The 26,030-nt window shown below is 38.0% G+C and overlaps 1 long non-coding RNA gene across 2 annotated transcripts; it reads left to right on the plus strand.

Annotated features, from left to right (window-relative positions):
• Window positions 1-8: 8 nt before the first annotated feature.
• On the plus strand, window positions 9-26,030 carry LOC148213766 (uncharacterized). Of its 2 annotated transcripts, XR_015793741.1 has the most exons (6): window positions 9-876; window positions 11,856-11,985; window positions 14,088-14,241; window positions 16,987-17,205; window positions 17,327-17,391; window positions 19,821-26,030. It is a non-coding gene; the product is annotated as an uncharacterized LOC148213766 (long non-coding RNA). The 2 variants fall into 2 exon arrangements; XR_015793740.1 differs by lacking the exon at window positions 16,987-17,205.

Consider the following 26,030-nt stretch of genomic DNA (forward strand, 5'->3'; position numbering starts at 1 on the left):
TAGCCCGCTGCGGCAGAGGTGAACCTGCCACACAGAGAATTCACAAGGGAAAAGCAAAAAAAGAATTTGCTTGTAAGGACCTATTTCCAAGACTTGCTTCAATAGGCGCAACTTAGGAACTTCGTTGCTTGTTGAAATTAAGAGCGCGAGCGACTACGATAATGGGGGCTTTTGTCACGTGATGTTGGAGGTCACTAAAGTCGTTCTTTGTAGCTGACGGAGAAAACAAATCGGGTAAAATGAGGACGCGTCCCGCTGAGACTTCAGCGCGCGTATTTTAAAGCACTGTTCATCGATCACAGACAGAAGGATAATTGGTGGGTGGATTGTTAAAACGGTCATGGGTATGACAGGAAGAAATACGGGAAAATATAAGAACCCGTGGAGAAAACGATAGCCAGGTTGGTAGCCGCCTCAAAGCACGACAAGGTGCTACTGCTGAAACGCGCGGGCGCGCGCGCAAGCGTTATTATAACCAACCACCGTCTAGCATGAAACGGCTTGAACCCGGAAGTTTTGGCTGGCGTGTCTCGTGCCGTTGAAGGAGCGCGAGGGAGGCGTGCTAGTGAGTCCAGGAGTCTCGCGCGAGTTACGGAGTCGGAAGACGGTTGGGCACGAGGGCGGCCCGTGCCTTCCGCTTGTTGAATAGTCATTAAGTACTGTTCCGATTAGCCTTCCGTGGAAGCGCGAATCTCGTCAGTCCTCAACTGCTCTGGCAACAGATTAAGCCAGGAGGTCGGCTCACTTCAGGAAATCAGGAAGAGGAAGAAGAAGAAAGGTAGCCGTTCTGATCCATGAGAAAAAGAAAAAAGCAAAGTCTGCAGTGGTGTTATTAGGAATACGCAGACGAAGCCCCCAGTATTTGCTGTATTTTGGGTATCCTTTTAAACATTGCCTGATGATGTTTAATGATAATATTTACATTTGCTTCTTATTAATCGTTGGAAAACATTCAACGTGGAGCTTAGCCACGGTGGAGTTTAGTAACTCTGGGTGGAATTTATCACCAAATAATTGGTTTTATATATATAATTTTGTCCCATCAAGAGCTTAGCACTTGTGAATCCAGTCACAAATAAAACTACATTGTTTCATGATATTTTTGCTGACTATATTCCATCTCTGACCTTTTGAATGTAAACCAAAATTGAAATTATGGTACAAAATTAATTTATGGAATGAAGCCAATGTTGGGGGTTTACACAACACAGTCATAAACTAATCACACTGTTTTGGGCTCACAGGCTAAAATGTTGTGGAATGGTTAATGCTTCTGCTTCCACCTATCCATCCTTTTCAGAAGTTGAGGGACATCAGCCGTTGTTTCATTCCATTTATTCATTCCTGCTAATTTCATTTACTTTGCACTTAAATCTGAACAGCACAAGACCTATTTTTTCCCCACAACAACCCTTAGAGAGAATGACTGGCCTCAGATCATCCACTGAGCTTCTCTGGCTGATGGTGGACTACAACAGTGTTTTTCAGACTTGGCAACTTTAAGATGTGTGAACTTCAACTCCCAGTTGCCAAGTTTGAAAAACCCTCGACTAGAATCTGGATCTCTTTAGGATCTCTCCATTCCTAATTCAACACCTTAACCATTATGTTATATTAGCTTTCAGGTGTAATAACACATACCAATGATTAGTCTGTTAAAAATATTAAAGGGTGTCTAAAAACAAATTGTAGAAATAATAACCAAAACTATATGTGGAATAAATTAATGTGTTCAGTAGCATCCTTTAATTTGTGAGATGTAAAAAGCTTGATTCTAGATACAGCTAGTCCTCGCTTAACAACCACAGTAGGGACTGGAAAACTGGTAGTTAAGCAGGGCAGTCATTAAGCAAGTCGCCATGTGACTGGACCCAATTTTACGACCATTTTTACAATGGTCGTTAAGCAAATTGTGGTTGTTAAGCAAATCCAGCTTCTCCAATGGACTTTTTTGCCAGAATTCGCTTAATGACCACATGAGTTGCTTAACGACTGTAGTGATTCACTTAACAACCATTGTAAAAAAGGTCACAAATCATGATCGTGATCGTGGGGGGTGGTGCAACGGTTTGCAATGGTTGTAAGTGCAAGCACAGGTTGTAAAGCACTTTCTGAGGCCATCATAACTTTGAACCATTATTAAATGAATAGTCATTAAGCGAGGACTACCTGTACACTGTGCCTTTAACATCTACATTGAGGCTGTGCAATATATGGTATTGCCTGCAGCTCCCAATCCCATCCCCATGAAGCATGTCAACTTATCCTACATCATATGGCTGCCATGGAATGAAATTGAGATTCGGCTAAAGTAGAATAAATCAATAAAATACAACATAAAGGACAGGTAGTCCTCATTTAGCGACCACAATTGGGACTGGCAACTCAGTTAAGTGAAGTGGTTGCTGAGTGAAACTGTGACTGTGCTTCTGATGTTACTTCAGCTTTCCCTTGTTTTACAGACCTGCGAAGGTTGTAAATGTGAGGATTGCTCATAAAGTTACTTTTTCATCACCATTATAACTGCAAACGGTCACTAAACAGGCACTCGCTAAACAAGGACTACCTGTACATATAATTTCTCATAGTAGTTCCTATATCAGCCTTTTCATAAGAGTCTTGTGATTGTGGTGTGTGCAAATATGAAAAATATATCATAATAATTTTCCCCTTATTGCAAGTACAGCAAGTAGATTGCTGACAGAATGAACTTTGTCAAATTAAAGCTGTGGGAAAAATGATAAAATTATGCTTCAAAAATTTAAAATGTTAAAGTGATAACTAGTAGTGAATGAAATCAAGCTTGTATGGGATTTATTGGATTTGGAATTGTGCCTTTGGAATATATGTTTACATTTTCATGAATGTTTTTCATAAATATATTCAGTTTCTTAAAAGCTACAGCTATTTAAAGGCCATAGTTCAACACATTTTCTTCTTGTCTCCAACTCAAATATATTAATGGATGCTTTATATTTAGTTGCACAGTTTAGTTTACCTTTCTTATATTTACTACATCATCTGTTTGTAAAATACTGTTTTCTTCCATCTACCATACTATACTGTATCAAAGGTTTAGAGCATTTCTGTGATTAACTGATTGGATCTTTTCTTCCCAAATTCATCTTTTTTTCAAAAGCAGGTGTTGGGAAAGAATATATAGTATTGCACATGTAATTTATCTTTATTCTTTCCCTATTGCTAAAGAAAATAGGGAAATATAGATATACAGGTAAGGATGCTTGATTAATGTGTTTATGAAATAAATGAAACACTAAACTTTAGTGCTATTTGTTCACTCAGTCTCCCTTTATATATCAGTAAGATCTACATGAATATTCACTGGCAAAGATATATAAACATTCAGAAAATCTGAAAGAGAACAAATACGTTTTCCAGAACTATGAGTCCTATGGTTTTGAAAGATATTCAAACATATACTGTATCAATGGTGAGAAATAACATAATTTTAAAAGAACTTTCTTGATTTCTCACATGATTTACAGCTACAGGGGAGTATGTATGATCCTATAATCATAGATTTGTCTCATGAATCACTTGCTTTTTCAGAAAAAAATGTCTGATTTCGCACTTTTCATAATTTGCTAGTAAAATATACTGAAACAAGCCATCTTCGAAGCAATCCAGATGCACACCAAATAGTCACATTTTGACCTGAACTAGGTAGTCAGGATTTTGATCTGTTTCACCAATATATTTCCTGTAAAACAAGCATTATCAGTAGGGGTCTAGACAGATTTCCAGTGAAAAGATACAATCTCTTTTTCTATTATTTAAGTTCAAATTTATTCCACATTTTTTGTGTGAAAATGTTTAGCTCAATGGTATAGTTGTGTTACTGAGAAATAGATCACTAGCTACAGACAGCATGCCCTATGATGTTTTGTCAGCAATAAGTGACTCCCATTGAGTTCAGTGCAGACTAGCCAATATGGTTGCAGAAATCAGTTGCAATTGCAATATAAATAAAATCTTTAGTACAATAAACATTGAACCCTTAGGACTACAATATAACACCTTGGTTTTTATGATAAAAAAATACAATCACTGTTCTTTTCTCCTTGTTTGTCAGTATATATTTTGTAACCAATTTTTACTTTATGGAACTAGCAAGGATGTGGCTGAGCATAGATATTGCACTGTACTGATTTTTCATAAGGAAATTCTTCATCCTCAGTAAAGTCCCTTTATGACTTTTAAAGATACTCATAGTGTACAGCCCATGAGGTAGCATTGATGTCATTATAACTAACAAAATTGCAATAAGTTTGTTGTGCACATCTCTGAAGGCTAATGAGTAATTTTATATAACATGTATTTTCATTTGCAAGTACTTAAAGAGTTATAGAAGATAGTAATATAAATGAAATATGAAATATAAATTATTACTTTTTCAAAACTGGAGTAAGACAATTAAAATGATGATTCTGCCAAACAAAATAAGCATAAACAGGAACGTGTGTAAGTCTACAAGAATTTCATTTCAAATTCCAGAGATCAGAAGCAGAATTAGAAAATTAATCATTACTTCAAAGGGAATTACATCTCTCTGTGGGATTTGTCTATTTTAAAATCTAAAGTTTGTTCTTTTTTTAAATTGAAGTTTTCATTATTTTCTTTTTATAATGATTGTTTTTATTCATTTGTTATTTTATTTAATTGTTGTACGCTGCTCAGAGTCACTTTTTGTGAGATGGGCAGCCATATAAATATGACATATAAATAACTTAAATTAAATTAAAATGAACAAATTAACTACAATATGGTGTGAGATTCAGGACTGAGTTAACAACCTGACAGCAGTAGTCTTCAAAAACTCTATGAAAATGCCACAGATGCAAACTGAATAGTAAATTCCTAAGGAAACTTATAAGCTATATTGCTAAGAATGTACTGTTTTCTTCCACTGGTCTGCAAAAACTTGAAACGATGTCACCCCTTATGCATATAACCTGTATTCATATTTATATGAACCCTGTATTTCACATTTATAATGCTTGTTTTTTGTTATATTCAGATGTATGCATAAAGAGCTCTGAATCAAAATGGGGAAGGGGAGACCCTAGGATGAGTATCAGTGCATTAACTTAAAGGAACATTTTTTTTTTCTCATGCTGAAAGACCTTTAGTGCAAGACTCAGAGTGGGAAATTGAGATAATATGATGGATTTACTATTTTTCCATCTCATCCTCTAAAGTGAGACTAACTCATTAATTAAAACATCAGATTTCAGGGGTCATTCAAACCTGTGTCATCTACACTATTAGCTCTTTGCTTTTACCTGTACTGGCCACTGATTCCACAATAATGCTAGAATACCTGTGCATATACATAATGCATTATCTTTTCCAAAAACCTTTTGAAAATACTCAGGTGGGACCCCTTTATGCTTTTGCTGCCTTGGAAACCTGCATTTGCCACTTCCAGCAGAGGACACAATTGCTACCTAATAACAGAGTTAAATAAACTGAAGTGGTAAACCAACATGTGAATTATGAAGGTCTTTTCTTACTGATGGGAGTTGTGCAGTGTCCCATAGATGCTCATTATGTATTGTTTATACCTAATAGTAAAAATCTGTCATTGCTTCAGTAGCATTATCTGGAAGTAATGTTGTGTGATCATAGAATAAAACTGGTGAGGATTTTTGTTGTTTGTACTTATTACTCACGGTATATCTTTGAGAGTCCTATTTATATCACTGACTATTTGCTCTAGTTGAAATAGAAGAAACCTTGAATATTTCTTGATGCATGCTGATTATGGGAAGACAAGGTTGTTAATTCTGAAAGAAAAATCATGCCTGCTGCAGATTTGTTGACTTCAGCAATTACACCAGTGATGAATCTGGCTCAGGTTTTCATGCAGGATATTTAGTTAGAATGTGAGGTTAATAGAAAAGCAAAAAAAAAAAAAGTATTCAGCACTTTGAGCTATGCCCTGGTGTTCCTTAATATGAATCTAAAGTAAACCTAAGGTAAAATTCTGAATATTTGTGCTCTGCATATCAGGCACAGTATTTGTTACATAGAGAACAGATAAATGAAGCTGATTGTTTTCACTGGCATTTAACACAAGTATCATCTTTGGAATAAACTCTGATTTTTAAAAATCTAATATTTTTGTCTATTTTAGAATAGGCTCAGTTAAGTTGCTTTGTAAATATCATCTCAACTGTTTAGTTCTGTGTTACACTATACATGGAACATATAAGAAATTCTTACATTGTGGAATGTTCCCATGAATTGGAGCTCCAGAAAAGATAGTATTTCAAAGCCCTCTGATTAAATAACATAGGTATAAGAGAATGAAAGTTATTTTAAAAGTTAACATACAGTGGGGGGAAAAAGTATTTAGTCAGCCACCAATTATGCAAGTTCTCCCACTTAAAAAGATGAGAGAGGCCTGTAATTTTCATCATAGGTATACCTCAACTATGAGAGACAAAATGGGGAAAAAAATCCAGAAAATCACATTGTCTGATTTTTAAAGAATTTATTTGCAAATCATGGTGGAAAATAAGTATTTGGTCACCTACAAACAAGCAAGATGTCTGGCTCTCACAGACCTGTAACTACTTCTTTAAGAGGCTCCTCTGTCCTCCACTCGTTACCTGTAGTAATGGCACCTGTTTGACCTGGTTATCAGTATAAAAGACACCTGTCCACAACCTCAAACAGTCACACTCCAAACTCCACTATGGCCAAGATCAAAGAGCTGTCGAAGGACACCAGAAACAAAACTAGACCTGCACCAGGCTGGGAAGACTGAATCTGCAATAGGCAAGCAGCTTGGTGTGAAGAAATCAACTGTGGGAGCAATCATTAGAAAATGGAAGACATACAAGACCACTGATAATCTCCCTCGATCTGAGGCTCCATGCAAGATCTCACCCCGTGGGGTCAAAATGATCACAAGAACGGTGAGCAAAAATCCCAGAACCACATGGGGGGACCTAGTGAATGACCTGCAGAGAGCTGGGACCAAAGTAACAAAGGCTACCATCAGTAACACACTATGCCGCCAGGGACTCAAATCCTGCAGTGCCAGACATGTCCCCCTGCTTAAGCCAGTACATGCCTGGGCCTGCCTGAAGTTTGCTAGAGAGCATTTGGATGATCCAGAAGAGGAATGGGAGAATGTCATATGGTCAGATGAAACCAAAGTAGAATGTTTTGGTCTAAACTCAACTCCTCGTGTTTGGAGGAGAGAGAATGCTGAGTTGCATCCAAAGGACACCATACCTACTGTGAAGCATGGGGGTGGAAACATCATGCTTTGGGGCTGTTTTTCTGCAAAGGGACCAGGACGACTGATCCGTGTAAAGGAAAGAATGAATGGGGCCATGTATCGTGAGATTTTGAGTGAACACCTCCTTCCATCAGCAAGGCCATTGAAGATGAAACGTGGCTGGGTCTTTCAGCATGACAATGATCCCAAACACACCGCCCGGGCAATGAAGGAGTGGCTTCGTAAGAAGCATTTCAAGGTCCTGGAGTGGCCTAGCCAGTCTCCAGATCTCAACCCCATGGAAAACCTTTGGAGGGAGTTGAAAGTCCGTGTTGCCCAGCGACAGCCCCAAAACATCACTGCTCTAGAGGAGATCTGCATGGAGGAATGGGCCAAAATACCAGCAACAGTGTGTGAAAACCTTGTGAAGACTTACAGAAAACATTTGATCTCTGTCATTGCCAACAAAGGATATATAACAAAGTATTGAGATGAACTTTTGATATTGACCAAATACTTATTTTCCACCATGATTTGCAAATAAATTCTTTAAAAATCAGACAATGTGATTTTCTGGATTTTTTCCCCCATTTTGTCTCTCATAGTTGAGGTATACCTATGATGAAAATTACAGGCCTCTCTCATCTTTTTAAGTGGGAGAACTTGCACAATTGGTGGCTGACTAAATACTTTTTTGCCCCACTGTATAGAACACACAAGCCTGCTAATTTAAAGTAGCATAGTATTATAACACTTGAAGATGAAACTAATATAATTACCCATCTGGTTTTTCAGCCATAGGTTCCTTGGCCCTGCTAAAGATATTTTAGGAAACCTTTCAATAAAGAGATAATTATGGGAGCCAATTGTTTGAACAAAAGTTTTCAAACAACTGGGACTGAAAAAAAAAAAGATGAAATGTGGAATATAGTAGTGACTGCTGTAGGACTACAGGAATACTAGGGGAAGGAAAACCTAGTAATCTTGATGGCAAATTACTATTCTGCTGAAAACCAAACCATTACAATTTTGTTAGGTATCTAGGTAGGTAGAGAAGTAAATAGATAAAGACAGATCTCACAAGTTATTAAGTACTTTGCTAAACTGGCATGTAGGTTTGATTACCTGCAGGAATGTATGAGACTAGCAATGGGTCTGTAGTCCAATGGGATTCACATGGGGTCATTAACTGCATAAATTGGCACTTGCAATTGAGTATGCCTTTAAAGTACCACATCTGCACAAATAGCAAAAGACATAATTATTCTGCAGTTGTTACTTCATACAGATCCTTGGATACAAATCCTCTGGCAGCCCAACACTTCTTTATAGCTATTAAATATATATTAAGCCTGACATTTCAGATGTATAAACCATAGCCTGGGCTAAGACCAACTGGGAATTGTGGCTCTGGGATTTTTTTGGTGGTGGTGGTGGTGGTGGTAATAGTTTAAGCTATCATTTTAATTTATTGAGCTTTGAGTTGGAACCTCAAATTGGAAGAGAGGCATGGCAAAGCTACCACCATTTCTTAAGCCCTGTTGGCTTACATTGCTCAGCACATAAATAGTAGAAATGCAGATTGAAAAGATAGTCTCTGGATATTTCAGTGGGCAAGCAGGACTATCAGAAATATATTAAAGCAGCTCCCCTCTACAGATGACATGCAATCATCTGTGGTTTAAGGCGTTCCTAACAGGTGCTACTTTGCCCCATTGCTGATAGACCACTGTTAGCAGAACAGCCATAGTGGCCTGAACGTTTACCATTATCCAAGCAGCATATCTCTTCTCCATTGTTAGAACTGGCTCTTAAGTGATATCCAGAGGCCCTTTGGATTATGCAAGAGTAGCACAAATTAGACATAGTTCAAATCAGTCTCAAAACCCTAATTTATCACTGAAAGATTTGCATAAAATTTCTGTGTGTCTTTCTGGACACTTCCACAAGATTATAATAGCAATTGGTTTTGATTTTTCAGTTAGCGTTTTGCAGGTATCCTATGGCACTAATAATTCTGGGAATTTCAACAAAATTTATGAGTTCTAAAAACTCATTTCCTCAAATGAGGTTTATTAAATAATTATTTGCTGATTAATTTGTAAAATCAATTTACACATTAATTAAATATTCATACAATAGAAATTGGAATCATTTTGAAGTGGGGAAAAGCATCCACATTTTTTTAAATAATCCAACCAGTTAATTCACAGACAGTGCAAACCTATACAAATGTACTCTGAAGGAATAATGAAAAGGTTCTTTTGGATCAGACTAAAAGACCATTTGAACTCTAGCCCAGTTTCTAGCCCAGGACAGGAGGAAAGGATAATAGCAAATATATAGGGGTATACTCTCTAATCCTGGAGGTAACATATAGCCACCTTGACTAATAGCACTGATTTTCTGAGAAATTCCCATTTTTAGTGGCCTCTTTCCCATATAAGTATATATATGATTCTGAGCTAAGCTGAGGATCTGGTAAAGTGCAAAGTGCAAAGCAGATAGCATTTTTGGTGGCCTAGCAACTGTACCTTTGTTAATTAATCACTTGTACTAAAAAAGAAATATCAACATCTTTGAATGAAGAAAAATGGATGCCTTTGAATTGTCCTGGAGAAAACTCTTGAAAATACCTTGAACTATTAGAACAAATTATCCAGTACTAGAATAAGTAAAATCAGATTGGTCAGTGGAAGTACCAAAAATTAAGCTACAGCTTAAATATTTTGGATACATAATGTGAAAGCAAGAATCCCTGGAGAAGATTCTGGTGCTTAGAAAAGCTGAAGGCAATTGAAAAAGAGCCAGTAAAAGACAAGATGGCTAGATATTACTACTTACTCAAGCATGGGCTTTCAAGAACTCAAAAAAGCAGTTTCTGATACACACTCGTGGTGAACTGATATCATGACTCACAAAGGGTCAGAAGAGAAGAATTATTAAATAACAACTGGAAAAATAGGAATTTCAGCACAACTGTCCTAAAATAATCTGCAGCTATTTTGCTATAGTACATCCATTCATCTAATTTAATGAAAATGTTTATTGTTTTTACATTGTATAGAAACAGTATCACTTGCCTAAGACTAAATGCCACTAACTTCAGTGGTGCTTCTGAATTTAGGATTTCATTAGAATAAACAACTTCTATAATCACTTTAACTACTTATTTCTTCCAGTTATGTTTGGAGATAACAAAGTATCATCCTCAGTAAGGCTCACCTGGCAGCTATATCATTTTAATGGTATTTTTATACTTTTATAATGTTTTAACACTGCTCAATGACTCTTATTATTTGATGATATAAAATATAATGCATACATTCACAAAAGTTGCTTGTCCACTGCTGCACTTTTCTTGTCCAGATGCCCTCATTTAGCAATGTCAGTCATTTGTATAATTAGAAAAAAAGTGTAAGTAACTTTCATCCTCACCCTAGATTCTTACTTGCTATAAATGACCAGCTAAAAGCCTAGTTCACACTGCACATTGCAAAACAGACTTGTTGGCTCATCTATATATATACACACACACATGCAGACATACTAGACAACCTGTGACCCATTGGGTCATTGTTTCAGAGATATTTCTTTACCTAAACAGAGAAACAGAATGACCAGGGGCAAAAAAGCAGTGAGAATTTGAGCAACTTAATGACTTGCTGCCAGTTTCTCCATTGACTTTGCTTGTGGAAAGCTGGCAGGGAGTCTCAGAAATCTTCCTCCCTCCTATAATACAGGCTTTCACCATTTGCCCTCCCCTCACAATCTTCAGGAGACCCCTAGTTAAGCCTCCTCCTCCTCCTCCTAGTCTCACCCACAGAACTACCTGCCACTTTTCTGGGAGGAAGTGGAACAAAGGAAGCCACAGACCATGAGGAAAACTGTACCCCCACTCCCCATTGTGGTGTGTTCCAAGGGCCCCCTCCTTTGAAGGAGGAAAAGGGCTCGACTGTCGACCACTGTGCCCCCCAGCCAGCCCTACCTCACTAGCAGGCATCCAGGTCACTCTCTCATCCTTCCCTCAACGCCCACTGCCACTAAGAGATTTCAAATTTCTGCCTCATTTCCAAAGCAGCCAATCACCACTTACCCATTGTGCCTTGCCATCATCCGACTGAGAGTAGGGGACAGAGGAAGGTGGGAAAGAGATTGGGGATACGCCCATGATGATCACATGACCTGGGCTGACTGTTATGGTGCAGCAGTGCTGAAGTGGCCCCAAATTTCAGTGCCATGGGAGTAATGGGTCCTGGATTTTGGATGCATTCTATAAGTTAGCCCATTTGAGGTACCTTGGTTCAAAACTTGTTGCCCTATGATGCACTGTTTTTCCCAGTTGAAGGTTACAGACACAAGAGTTTTAGTAGTATATAGATTTTATAGCTATCTCTACCTTGTTTTCATGTTTAAAAAAGGAGGGAGGGAGGGAGGGAGGGAGGGAGGGAGGGAGGAAGGAAGGAAGGAAGGAAGGAAGGAAGGAAGGAAGGAAGGAAGGAAGGAAGGAAGGAAGGAAGGAAGGAAGGAGAAAGTAAGCAAAACCTTCCTTACCTAAGCAATTTCCGCTCTTTTCCTTGACCACTTTTCCTATCATATCCAGCAGCAAAGTATTTCATCCAGTGTTGCCCTTGATGCTGAATTAAACATTTTTGATGAAGCACAAATTATACAAATACAACTGTTTATCAAACTGTTAGAAGCATAGGAGCCCTTCCAGAAAACAAAAACAGGCAATATTTTACTTTGTTTAATTTTATAGCTACAACATATTTTCAGCTTGAAAAAAGACTAGAATGTAAAATCAAAAGTATTTATGTCAATTATCATTATGAATTAAATTTGAGAAATAAGTATGAACCTCTGACAAAACTCTGAATTAAGGACAAATGTAGCAGTTTAAAATATAGAAAGGAAAGGAAAAATATGACCTGACTTCCCTAAGAGTTGAGAGGCTTATCTCTTGGAAAACAGCCCCATTTCTGAAGATCCATATACATATGATATTAGAACCGTAAGAGATAACTTCTTTGGGAAAAAAGACAAATATAGTAAAACTATGTCACTGTTACATTTCTTCATCAATAACATGTTTTTAGCAGTGCAAAAATGCTAAATAGCTGAAACAGAAATTTCAGCATTGAAGTATTTCTGTTTCCACTATTAGCCTATTATGTGAAGTCAGTTATTGGAACTCTCAAATGTATTTTTCTCCAAAGGCAAAATTTTGTAGCTGGAGGCCATGCATTAATTTTAAAAACTTCTTTGGCTTCCAAGAGTCTCTGGAAATTATCACGGTATCACTGAAGTGGGCGTGGCTGAAATTTTCAGCTTGATTTGGCTGGGGGGCTGGTTTCAAGAAAAAATACATGAGCTAAGTCCAGCAGACATAACTCACCTTTTTTTATCGCTATTTTAAAAAATAGCACTTTTCTGCATCTTTCCTCTAAGAAAATCCATTCACAGCTCCTACTAAGATCAGCTAATTGGTCAACCCAGGTGGGATGAGTCATTCCAGAGCCTGAGAAAATTTCATTAACAGGAAGATGTTTAAAATTAAAATGCCAATTGTTCTTTCCCATTTTCCAAAGAAACAGTGAAATCTCTGCAAAACTGTACTTGCAACACAAAGTAATGAATATATTTACTTAATTACAATATTTACAGCCTGCCCCATTCAGTAAGGATTCCAGGCAGAGTAAACACGTCATATACAAAAAAGAAGAGAAAAATACAATTATTAAAAATGCTAATAAACAAATACCTCTCAGACACCAAATAAATTATCCCACTGAAACAACATTACATTAGCTAGTTTGCAAAATGCCAAGAGGAGTCATTTATATTTCCTGAGTAAAGTATTCCATAGAATGGGGCCTGCCACTAAGAATGCCTATTGCCTGGTCCATATACCATGTACCTTTCAAGAAAGGGGACTGTCAGTAGGCCAGATGTACAGATCTGATTTCAGCAAGGTGTTGCTTGATACAGTATATCACGGTGTACTGTAAAAGGCTTTAAAAGTACTGACCAGCACTTTGAATTGGGTGTGAAAGCCTCTTAGCAACTAATGCAGTGATATCAAACTTAGTGTTATTCTGGCCTGGCAGCATTGTCCCAACATGAGTCTGGCTCCTGCATTTTGTACCAGCTGCAGCTTCCATATCATCTCCAAAAGCAAACCCACAAAAAGTATATTATAGCAGTCGAACTAAGTAATGATAACCAGTGCATGTGGACATCACCAAAATCTCATTTACTTTGTAGTAATTGCTGAAAACAATTACTTTGTAATAATTGTTAGAAATAATACTGTAGAAGAAATTATTATTACTATTACTATTATTATTCATGGCACATTAAAAACACACATATAGATGCATAAATTTCTTGAGTTACAGGCTTATGAGGCTGCACAGTATTCAATATTTAGAATTTACCTGAAACCACTGAGAAAAGCCATCCAAAGTTTGGGAGTGGTGTCACCATATAGATAAATGCAAAACTGTATTTCTGTTTTCCACATATTAATTCACAGTGACAGAGGAACTCCTGACTAGTGTCACTATATTGTTACCAGTGTTATTATATAGTTATATATCTTGATTTGTAGCCATGTGGTTCCTATGTAATCCATATGCCATATATTTATGTGAAGAAAGATAAATACAGAAGACTAAACTAGAGCAAGCCTGGAAGGTTTCGTCTATGTAAAAATAGGTTTTTTACATAGGTTTCAGCATATGTAAAAATAGCAGAATGAAGATTTCTAAGAAAACTCAACAAAAGTTGGTTCTCAGAACATGGTTCCTGACCAAGCTTGGTTTGCATCTAGGTTCTTGAAAGTAGTTTGGATGGATGAGAATGAACAAGCTGAAATCTAACCCAGTTCAGATGTACATACCCTGGATTAAAAAACCTGCTGATCTGGAGGAATATATTCAATTATTGCTGGACAAAATTTGTTCCCTGAAGGAATACGTCTGAAGGTGAAGGTTCCTTTTAGATTTGGCACTGTCTGAGAAAGCACAAGGCATTATATTAGCCAGGTTTTATAACTTTGGGAAAAGTAGATAGAATCTTGGTAATCTTACTACATCCAGACTGGGTTAGTGTAATTAATGATATGTGGAGCTGTCTTTGAAGCCAGTTTGGAAACTTCAAATGATACCAAAAGTAGCCACTTGAGTCATTGTTGGGTGTGAAATGTTCAGAGTGTATTTCTCTGTAGTTCTCTCCCAGCAAGGCGCTTATTAGTTTTAAGCACCTTTCTAGACTCATCTCAAAATCCTGGTTTTGTCCTTCATTCAACTCTAAGTTGTATATGGTGTGAACCTTAAATCCATAACAAAAAGACAGTCAAACCATAATGTGCTACATTTTCAGTTCAGTTTTAACAAGGAAGGGAAAACATGCACAGCATTGCCTCTGGATTTTTTTCTACCCTTTAATAGCGACACACCAGGCCATGTGCCTGGAAAGGCAGGGGAGAGAGGAGAGATGGGACAGTCAGCAGCATTCCAAGTCACTGCCCAACTGCCTCTTTCTATAGGTGCACAATGGATTTTTTTTTTCACAGGCCCTGACTGAATCTGATCTACTATCAAACTCAATCTTTCTTTTGTTGGTTTCCCTTGTCACAGTAAATTTGGCCCCTTTCTATTTTTTTCAGATATCTTACCTGCTAAAAAATGGACAAAATCTGGAGCCTGTTTACTTAATTTCTTTCCAACATTCCGCTGGAGTTGAAAAAATAAAAAATAGTATTTTCTATTAGAAGACAGTTCCCTGGTTATTATGCAGAAACTTTCACTTTCGAAAAGTAAAGCTTGTGTATCACGGAACTTAGCAAAAGGTGTTTTTGTACCAGTTGGCACTTCAGATCAGTATACATTATAATGTTTTCATTTCTCAATTTAATAAATTACTACATCTATTTAATTTATGTAAAATCCTCACCTAGACAATTTAAAACTTTTTAATTGCAATCACTGAAAACACTTTTAAAATGAGGATGAAGCAAAAACCAGCACAATTCAGTTTAATCAACTACAAGAGTTGGTCAGCTTTGTTTTGCTTTAAAAATAATCCAGCAAAATTTTGAAGAATAAAAGATAAAAATATGGAATATTCATTAGGATTTAAACAGTTGTAATTAGCATTTCAGAAAGCTTTTCAAAATTCAAGTATCCTGTGAACCAGACATCTAGATTACCTACGTTGCTAGATAGCAAGGAAAATACACTGAAATTCTACATTGGGATAGAAAACCTTTTGCCCTCTGGATGTTGCAGAAGTGGACTACCCCCTAGCCCCAAATGCCATGCTAATACTGTAATGAGTTAGTTGAAATTCAGTAATAATCTAGAAGGCAATAGATTCCCATTTCTCTTCCAAAGTGAAAGTTATGTTCATCAGATGCTATTGCAAGGAAGCTAGAGGGGAACAACTTGGACATGTGTCACATGTGCCACCTGAAATGTTTCTGAATCTTTCTTCAGTTACTGGCATGTATGTGGAAAAAAAATACAATCTGAAGAAACTCTCATACTGATTGTTTTTTAATCAATTAATGCCCACGCTGGATTAAGAATAATATGTCAATTTTTCTATATACATTATGTCTCCAGAGAAGAGTTTTGTTTTCTGTAACACATTTTTTATACATTATTCAAAGGATTTTTCCCCCTCTCATAATCATTTCACATATTTCATATTTCTTCCTTAAGAGCCTTTGGTCACTATTAAAAGGAAAATTTTCTTGCCCAGTTCCTCATCATTTTCCACAACCATCATACACAAAAGAGTAAAATTTCCAGAACTTCTCACATTTACAAATTTGTGTGTATTTTTTACACATAGACACAGGAAAGGGTGAAAAATGGAAATATATAGTATGTCTTACTTTCTCAGTATTTTTCTATTTTTAAAAAATTTCCATTCTTGTTCCCAAAGAGTTTACACTCATTTTATCACTACAATAACATAAGTTGAATTATAGCAACTTACCAATTTAATTTTTGTTGCCTGTAAATGTTATTAATTCAATTTTTATAGCCCTACCTCCCAAGACTGCTTCACTTCCCATATAAGAATTCTATGTATATTTACTCAGAAGTAAGATACACTTTCCATCCAGAAAAGTATGCATGTGATTGCAATGTTAATAGAAAAAATGTCTTATTATACGAGAAAATTTATGAATGCATCATTGTTGCAAACAGTTGCATTATATGCACTTTCTACTGAAGTACACATTCTCAGATTGTAATATAAGATGGGGGAAGATGAAATAAACAAAAATGTAATAATTAAAGCCGTATTATTTAGACAAAATCAATTCTAACAATTGCAGATTAAGGTCTAACAACATATTTTACTACCACATTCAACTTTAAGTATAAAAACACTGAACATTACCCAATTCTTTAATATGTAGCTCTTCTTATACGTTTTGACTGAATAAAAATGTCATTCCTTTCCAAAAGATAAAATACATAGAAAACATATAATTCTTTTCCATTTTTCTTCTGTCCCATGTTCATTTCCCTCACTGCCTTTACATCAGTACTCATACTTGCTCACTTCTCCATCCTCACTATATCACTATTCTGAAGCTGGACAAAAATGTGCCATTTTTCTGTCTTAATAATCATTAAGCCCTTCTTTTTTCGGGCCTTTTGGCTGTAAAATAAATAAATAAATTAAGCCCTTCTTGCCATATCTCCTTTTAGGTTATCCTTGCTTTGACAAAATTTGGAGTGTTTGTCTTGACCCCAAGCTCTTATTTTGGCTTATGGATGCCTTAGTACTGAAAGGAGATACTGGCTGCATTTGCACATTAGATGGACAATACCACAAAATGATGCACCTTTTTTCAAGCTGAGGCACACCACACAAGCTGATCTTTGACTAGTGTGCTAGGGCCTGAATTCCACAAAGCAGTGGGCAGGGTAAGGACAAAACTAAATTTAATTTACATTTAATAAAAGTTAAATATAACATAAATGATTATTCTCCAATCATGTATTTAATCATTTTCTCTTTCCATCATAATTGAAAATGACAATTTAGTAACAGCTTTTGGAAGTCTCTAGGAACTTCAACACATGTTTTCAGCAGCTGCACGTGGGCCTCAGGTTGTGTATCTCTTCCCTAAATCATAATGCAATTTATTTAGTTCTGGCATGGCATGGCATGGCATGGCATGGCACGGCACGGCACGGCACGGCACAGCACAGCACAGCACAGCACAGCATATGAACCCAGCCACTGTGGTTTGTTAATCACCTTATGGCTCAGCCCATTTTGTGAGTAGAGCCACTTATGTCTTATTCAAAAAAGAAGGTTAAGGAAATATGACATATTGTATAATGATATGATTCAGTCACTGCTTACAAATATTGTAATGAATGCCAAGAGTCAAGTTAAGCCAAAGCTCTGCTTTTAATATCCATTTAGAACAAGTCATATGACAATAGTTGTCATATGGTATAGGCCTTATTTCTACTTTATACACCAATGGTTTTTTAACTCTGGATTAGTCCATTTCAAACTGCAGGTGATATTTAACATTTTTTGAATACTCTCCCATAGAAATAAAAATTCCTATTACTCACAAAAGAGCTGAATAAGGCTTCTTCCTGTTATGCTTCCACGGAAGCATTTGAAAAAGAGATTCTGCACCTGCAGTCTGAAGTGATACAGTTTGTTCTATCACAGCATTTTCTTTAACAGCACTCCACATGCTGTCCAGCTATAATTATTGTACTTGAGGTGGATTGGGGCAATTTTATACAGTTTTTGTTAAGTATTTTTGTTAAATATGAGCCTTATAAAAACTGCCAAAGAAAATATTAACTGTTAACTATTAACCCAACTGGCTGAACCTGGACAACAAACTTAACCCTAGACTATTTACATTGACTGTTCATATATCACACTGAATCAGAAGCTACGTAAACATATGTTGTGTGAGCCCAGCCATTTCCTCCTGTTCTAGAGAAGAATGGGCAGAGAGTGAGGGGAAGACAATTCCAGATCAAGCAAATAGGGCTTCACAAATGATATAATCTAGACATATATATTGTACCTAGTTTACATGTTAAGACAATGGCTGGATTCCTACTACGCATTGAGCAAAAACTCCCAATCCCATTATAGCCTAGCCTAATGTATTGTGTACACCCAGCCATCAAATCACAATACATATACAATAAATCTAACCTGTTGGATATCATTGCCAGCCTAAGCAATTCTAAATTGGCTTACTTTTCTACTCTGCCTTTAGGAAAAAAATCTAGACAAACTATCCTCTTATCTGAATGCCAACCTATTGTAATTTGTAATAAAACAAGAAGCTGGATGGGCATAAGAGAGACCAGAACTTAGTGGAAAATCTCTGAATGCTTTCCAGTAGTTTAACAGCAGCAGTAATGAATATGTTTTCTGTGGTGCTAAAAATGAAGAAAGCTTAGGAGGAACTGAGAATGTATTCTCATATGAAAGAATTGGGAATCAGTTTCCCAGCACTACAAACCAGTTCTTGGTCTGTACCATTTGCTCAGAGGCAACCTGTATTTTGTTTAAATTCTATTAGGAGTATGCTTACTTTGTGCCACTGTACAGTATTGCACTTGATTTCAGCCAATGAAAATTACAATACAAAACAATGTACTCCTGTCCTAAGTTACCTTAGCATAACTTTTCTAAAAGTCTGTCTGGAAACAGACCTTCTCTTTTTACCCCATCCATCAGAACATTTATTTTTCCATAAGTTTATTTCTAAAGATTAATCAATTAGTTATTCAATGAATCTCCTAAAACCTGTGCAATTAGTCACTTAAATGTCTTCAATTAAAAGAGAGTTTTACTAAATATTTGTATGTAAAATTACATAAAAAACATGCTAATTCATTGGAGGCACTTTTCTAATTGATCAAGGAAGGGTAATAAATTACTCTAATTGACCAAATCTTGAAGCCCAAATAATATAACTACTCCTTATCATACAGTAAAGCCTGTTGAATATAACAGAAACAGAATTGCTGGGAGTTGTGGGGATATTAGAATCCCAGAAATCTAATTTATTCTCCTACCTTGATGTATTTTTTTAAATACTAGGGGTGAATGTTTACATCACTTTAGGTGTCAAGCAGAGGTCTGCTTATTTCAGGAAACAACTCCCCCACTTCCCACCACCAAAAACAGAGAATACACTTTTTCATTTCCATCCTTTTATTTGATGGTTTGGTTATCCAGTATAAATTAAAGAACTGGTGTTGCAGAATCAACATGCAACTTATTTGCAAATATTGAACAGTATTTTGCAAGCATACAAGCATACTGTTACTAGTGCTTAGCGCTAATGCCAATTATATTTCTGCTGAAGATTGGAACACTTAAACTTTTTTACTAACACACTAAGGATTCTGAATTAGACTTCAAAGAGATTGGTGTGTGTAGGGGAGCGTTTTGTACTTTAATCTCTCCCGGGGCTCCTGTATCTTAACAGCTCTTAGATAAGATGGGGAAAAAATGTAACAAATGTATTTTTCTCACCCTCAAGAGAACGTGGGATCTGGCTCGAAACTACTAAAAGCAAAGCATCTCTGTCCGATGAAAAATCTGAAACTATGGCAGCAGTCCTGCATATTCCTGGAGAAAACAAACATCTGGGATTCTACACCAAGACAGTGAACCCAACGACACACTGAACCACTACCGAACCATCAACATTTCTATCCCGGCGGGTTATGCAAGCTCAGTTCATGTGATCAGTTCATGATTCAGTGTGCTGTAAGAAGCTATAAAAATGGACCAAGCCACGCATGGTTAAGGAAACCGTGGGAAGGGGTGTGGAGCGGACACAACCAAGTCGCCCCGTCATAAAGTCTCTCCTCCTGAAAGGCCTTCAAGGGGAGCTCGCGGAATCGCTGCTGCTGGAAGCTGCTTCCCTTAGAAGCTTCGGTGCTTGGAGACGAAAGCAAGTTGTGTTTGCGGCTTGATCCAACTAGGGTGGAACAGCGCGAGTGCCGCCCGTATCTCCAAGTAAAGGTCATCTTTTGCTCAGAGGTGGGGAAGGGGGCCCTAATGGCTTCCACGAGAATTATTCAAACACTCCACGCAGACAGAATAGCATAGCCTTGGCCTGGCCTTGCTTCCCAAAGAATCTCACTAGAAAGACAGCTTTCCATCTACGGCGAATCAAGGTTCTCTTCTGCTGTCTGTTACGCAGCCCATAGTAGGGCAAGGCCTTCTGGTAAGCTTTCTAATGGCACCGGAGTCCTAAAGTCAAGTTGAATCACCTGTTCCACAGCAGGCGTTGAGCTCTATAAGCTCGCTCTCTGCGGAGGAAAACCCATCGCAGGAGGACGTTTAGGCCTCCCTCTGCATACAGGGGCTTGCTGGCTGCGCGCGCCTGAGGAGGGGGTGAAGAAGGGGCACTGAACTTGGGAGATTCTCTTTTCCCCGCTCCCCCCTGTGAACACAAAGTTCAGCCTCTGCATTTCCAAACGTTTGCACTCGTGTGTATGCACCCCTACACCCATAATAAGCCAAGCTCTGCTTCCTTTGTTTGGGTTAATTTTGAACTGGCGGGACATTCCCGTGGCCCTGTCATTTAGCCTGATTGGCTGGCGGGCCTGCGCGCGCGCGCGTTCTGTGTTAGTTGCCTTCGGCTCACCTTAGCAATCAGGCGTTCGGCTCCCGAGGCTTTGATTGTAGGAGTTGCCTTATTTGCATTGATGAGGAAGAGACAGCTGCTGAAGCGTTCAGGGCTGCACCTGACACAATCAGGGACTTCAAGATTAGCAAAGGGAATCAGGAATCCACCCTGCTCGATGGCAAGCGTAGCCTATATTAGAGTCACTCATGCAAAATGACCCACATTTGCAACCGGCACAATTAGCAAGGCCCAAGTGCGTGTTAATTTAGAAGCTGACATTGCCTTGCCTTTCACTTATTAAATATAATTATTGTGTGCAGTTTATTAGATGGGGGTAAAATATGGATGCCCTTCCCTTCCTTTATCCCTGCAGACATAAAGACTCCTTTCCCTACTCAAATTGCCAGAGGTAGGCTATGCTGGTGCCTTCCCAATTGGGTGCAATGCCTGAGACCAGATTTCAAAGAATCCAGCCTTAGAAAGGACCTTACTATCATGTGCAGCCAGGATAATGCTCCACTCATGATCAAACCCTCTTTGTGCTGGAAGTTTTTACCTTGCTGCTTATGCCCCTTAAGAAATGGTACAGCTCAAGCCAAGCTGGCTCTGCCAATAGTCTCCAGCAGAATAATGAGTATTTAAGATTAGGGAGGAGAAAGTACACCTGCTTGGGTTACCGTCCCCTCAATCCCTGGTCTGCCTTGGATGGTTATAGGTTCTGAAATGTTCATTTATTGGGGGGGGGGGATTGGAAAGGGGGAGAGATTCTTGCGAAAATTGAATAAGTGCTAATTCTGAGCCAAAGGATGCAGTTGAGAAGCGAAAGCTCCCATTGGAGAACAGGAAATTTAATGAGCTTTTAATGGAATGCATTGCTCAGAGTAGTAAATTATTTGTTAGTTGACGATGCAATCAGCATGCTGATTAAGGTTGCTGTGGGTTCTCTCTTCCCCCCCTTCCCCCCACTAAACATTAACTGAATGAAAACGGGTTGTAGCCTTTGTTCTGCTTGGGGGGCTTTCGGGAGGCAAATGGACTTCCAGAACTGAAATTGTCAATAAAGGTGAGTGCACTTCAGGTGTCATTTGAATCTGGTGAGAAAATGCTTCTGATAAATATTTAAAAGCATGGAAATCAACCTAGTATGTCTTGTGAGAACCCTGGTTCAAGGAAGCAGCAGGCCTAAAAAGGCCTTGCAACCTGTTTTCACTCTGCCCTCCTCTCTCTTGAGATAAATGGACTATATATTTCCTTTTTGTTTCTTTTCAGTGGGATCTCTCAAATACTGGTTTAAACATACAGTAGATTTATTCATGCTGATGGGGTTCCAGCACTGTATTCTTTAGACAACATATGTGAAAATAATAATAATAATAATGGCTTTTCAGATGTGGGGGCAAGTGAGTTACTAAATAATGTTAAATAATCTTGAGTCAGACATGCATGGAAAGGGATTTCAGAAAAATCTTTGGGTCGAGCTGTCCATAATTGCTATAGCAAGATTTTGTTTAATTTTGTTTTTGAAAATGTGTTTTTATATATTCCTCAACAGAAACAGGCTGCTATTCTGAAAGTCCTGTATTAGTTTGTTCTTTTGCAAAATCGGTCAGATCATTAACGTTTTAAGTAGCCTAGGAACATGCTGGTATAGTGTAGGCTTAAAACAATCCTTAACGTTTTGGTCATTGATTTGTCTGCTTGAGGGTCAAGATTTATAGCTGTCAGAAGGAACTCTATTTTTAAAGATGAATGATAGGCATGGGGTTTGACTGTTATGGTAACAACCTCAAAGTCCTTCTTGAATAAATCCCCATCAGTTGAATCATCCTGTTAAGCTTGTGACAACAATCCGGTACTTTGAAAACACGATAAATAACCATCTTTGTGTTTTAACTCTTCCTATTGATGACCTAAGAGGTTAAATGCCTTTGACTGGCATTTGACTCCTGACCTCATATAAATGTTATCTTATCAGCTCCTGCTTGTTAACTTGCATTGGGTCCTTGTCCCTGATGGCTTTTAGATAAAGGCGGTTTTATTATATTTCCTATTGGAACTAAACTGTTGCCTTTGTTTTCTTTTGCAGTGTCAACTCAGAGTGTAACCTTTTCACCTCTTTTTTTTTTAATGGTTTTTTATAAACATGTGCGATCTCTGTCTCTCCTCACATGCACACAATTTACTGTTGTTATCTATAGCTGTTCAGTGGATGATGATTAATATTAACTCATTGAGATGTATCCATTTGTATTTAGCCCTTTTCCTAGCTTAGAAAATGTATTATGGAAAGAATTCACCACATACAAACCTTAGAATACTTTAAAAGAGAGAAAGAAAGAAATGGGGGAGAGGCATGTTTCATAATTGTAGGTTTGAGCAAGGATGAGATGAGTTCCTCAGATCAGATATGCAAATATATATTTAACAAAAGAGCCAAGCAGTACTATTAACCCCCTTTTTTCTCCCCTTTCAAAAAGAGGGAGGTGATGTAATCTTCCTGCTATCTTCTTTTATTCAAGCTTCTTTCCTAAAGCACTGCTCTTTTACACAGACACGCACTTCTACTGATAGTTTGCCACTATAAACATCAGACAAGAGGTGTGGAGCGAGGCTAACAGATTGAGTGATATATATAGCATTGCACCTTTTATTATACACTTATGATAATGTAAAATAAATAATACATATTTTGTATTCATACAGACACAAATATAAGGGTAGATAACCTCCCTTCTCCCCTCCTTTTTGATTTCCTGATCAACTTCCTTACATTAATTCAAATGTAAAAATTAGGAACAATCAGAGGCAGAGCCTGAAAAGGTAGCCATCTTGTGGGTGTCACTTTGTTCCGCTGAATCTTACTACCTAATTCTTTTTCTTCGTTACGACTTTCCTAAAATGCATCTAGTCCTTGAGGTGCTAATCTGTACTGGACACTGTTACTTGCCCTTTTATATTCTGTTGCAAATCTGCGCTTCTTCCTGCTCCTATACAGAATCCTACAATAGTTAGTATAAAAGCTGTAACTGCATGGATGAAGTACATTCTATAACTGAGGCCTATTGACTAAAAGTAAACATGAGAATTCTCCACATCAGATAAGCCACAATGACCCTTTCCCCTGATGGATGCATTTTCCTTCCAAATAAACTTTGTGCTGTCTGATATTCCGCCATGCTTTATATATGGCTATGTTTCCCTAGTAGGCAAGTGAATTAAGGAATACATGAACTGCTAAGAATTATCTTTCTTTACACATGTATTTATATGATGCATGCAAGTTCAGTTGAACTCCCTCCCTAGCAGATGAAGTCTGAATGTCTTCCTGGCAATTGCTCATGCTGTAGGTTTGGAAATGATTAAAAGGGAATATCAGCACAACAGCTCTGCAAAAGAAATGATCAGCACTGTTTATGGAAGATTTCAAGGAAAGACCATTGTCTCTACACATATGCTAGAATTCTTGAACGGAGGCTTCAAAGTTGCATCAACAAACATTACAGAACAATTACTACATAGAGACATTTTGGGGTGAAATTTATAGTCATAATAAGAGCCTAGTGAAGTTTAGGTATTGATAAGGGTATTATTGACAGCTACTTCTAAATCAATTTGAAATGGTATTTTATTAAATAAAATGTTTAATTATATAAAGTGAAGCTACATTTTTCTCTTTCTCTGCTAAATAATTTTAAAGAGTTCTCCCCCTCCCTTTTTAAAGGGATTCATGTCAGATTAACTTTTTCTAATTGCTGATCAAATAGGCTGCTAATTGAAATGAATATTTTTCATATTAAAATAGCTTTATATATAACTGATTAGAGAGGAAAGGGTGAGTGTGTATTGTCTGAGGAACACATTTAAAAATGTTTTTACTGGCTGTTTGGAAAGGAATTTTCCTTGTCCTCTAAAACTGAGAAAAGTGACCAATTAGGATAGAAGGAACTGGGAGAGCAGAACAGAATGATTTTGTTTAGATAGTGTATTGACATTGTATAATGTTAAAATTCACAGGTCCAGCGGTATATATTTTTTCCTCTAGTCATATTGGGACCTTAAAGTCTTAGCCAGGTGTGGGCATGGTTCTCTCTTTTAATTCCTCAAACTTAGTATGTCAGAATTATTTTATCATGTGTGTTTCCTTATGGCACTAAAAGTGAGCAGAGGCAGTGTGGTGTGCCCCACCTCTTTCCCTGATTAGATTTGGGTTAAGTTACAGAAGACATAGGAAAGAGGGCAACCCTCCCGCTCCACCCCTTTTTTGTCTTTACCACTCGGCTCCGGTAAACAAAACTCCGGGTTACAGGTGTTTCCTTGGCACCATGGGTGCCTGCATCCCCATTCATCCACCCTGGTTCGCTAATTCCCGTGTCAAGCTTTCCTCCGCTCCCACCTTTGTGTGTGAAGAGATCACACCCAAGCATGAATTAATTCCCTTCTCTGGAAAGATAATTAACTCGTTACCTGTCTCTTTATTTCACGTTTTCCCGCTAACTTGGCCACCCCACTTCCCATATGTTACGTTGGGCTACTGTTTTTTCTTAATCCTCTATAACGAAGACCAAATAGCTTGAGTAGACTCAATGCAAAGCCGGACTCCCTCCCCTCCCCTCCCCTCCCCTCCCCATTTCTTTTCTTCGAAAAAGTCTCGACTTAAATGGCAAAGAAGGAAGCCAAAACGGAGACCAGAGTGTTGCGCGGCAAGGACGATAACGCGAAAGGGCTGGCTACGGCTTCGCTTTGCTTCAAGGTGGCCTGCATCAGATCGCGGCGGGTGCGCCAAGTGGGGCTGCGGGGAGAGAGAACTTCAGGCTTGCCTCTGCCTCTTCGCCGGCTCGAGATTTGTTCGAGTTTGCCGGGGTGAGGGGCTTCAAGAAGGAGCTCTCGGCCGCTCGGAGACTCCAGTTGTTGTTAATGGATTTGGACCGCTTGCCCCGGCTGCCTATTATATCATGGGGCTTCTAGATTCCCCGCAGATTTTGCTAATTTAAGGTTGCGGAGACCAGAGGAAAGGCGAGATGTGTTAAGCCAGGCAAGCATGCCTGCATTCCCTCTCTAACCCCGCAGCAAACCAGACCAACCCCAATTTCATTGGGGATCTGTGTCAGGCCA

Source organism: Python bivittatus, unplaced genomic scaffold, assembly GCF_059951505.1.
Source record: "Python bivittatus isolate LINGU-HERP-01145 unplaced genomic scaffold, Pbiv_v1 ctg000850_np1212, whole genome shotgun sequence".
NCBI classification, from domain to species: domain Eukaryota; kingdom Metazoa; phylum Chordata; class Lepidosauria; order Squamata; family Pythonidae; genus Python; species Python bivittatus.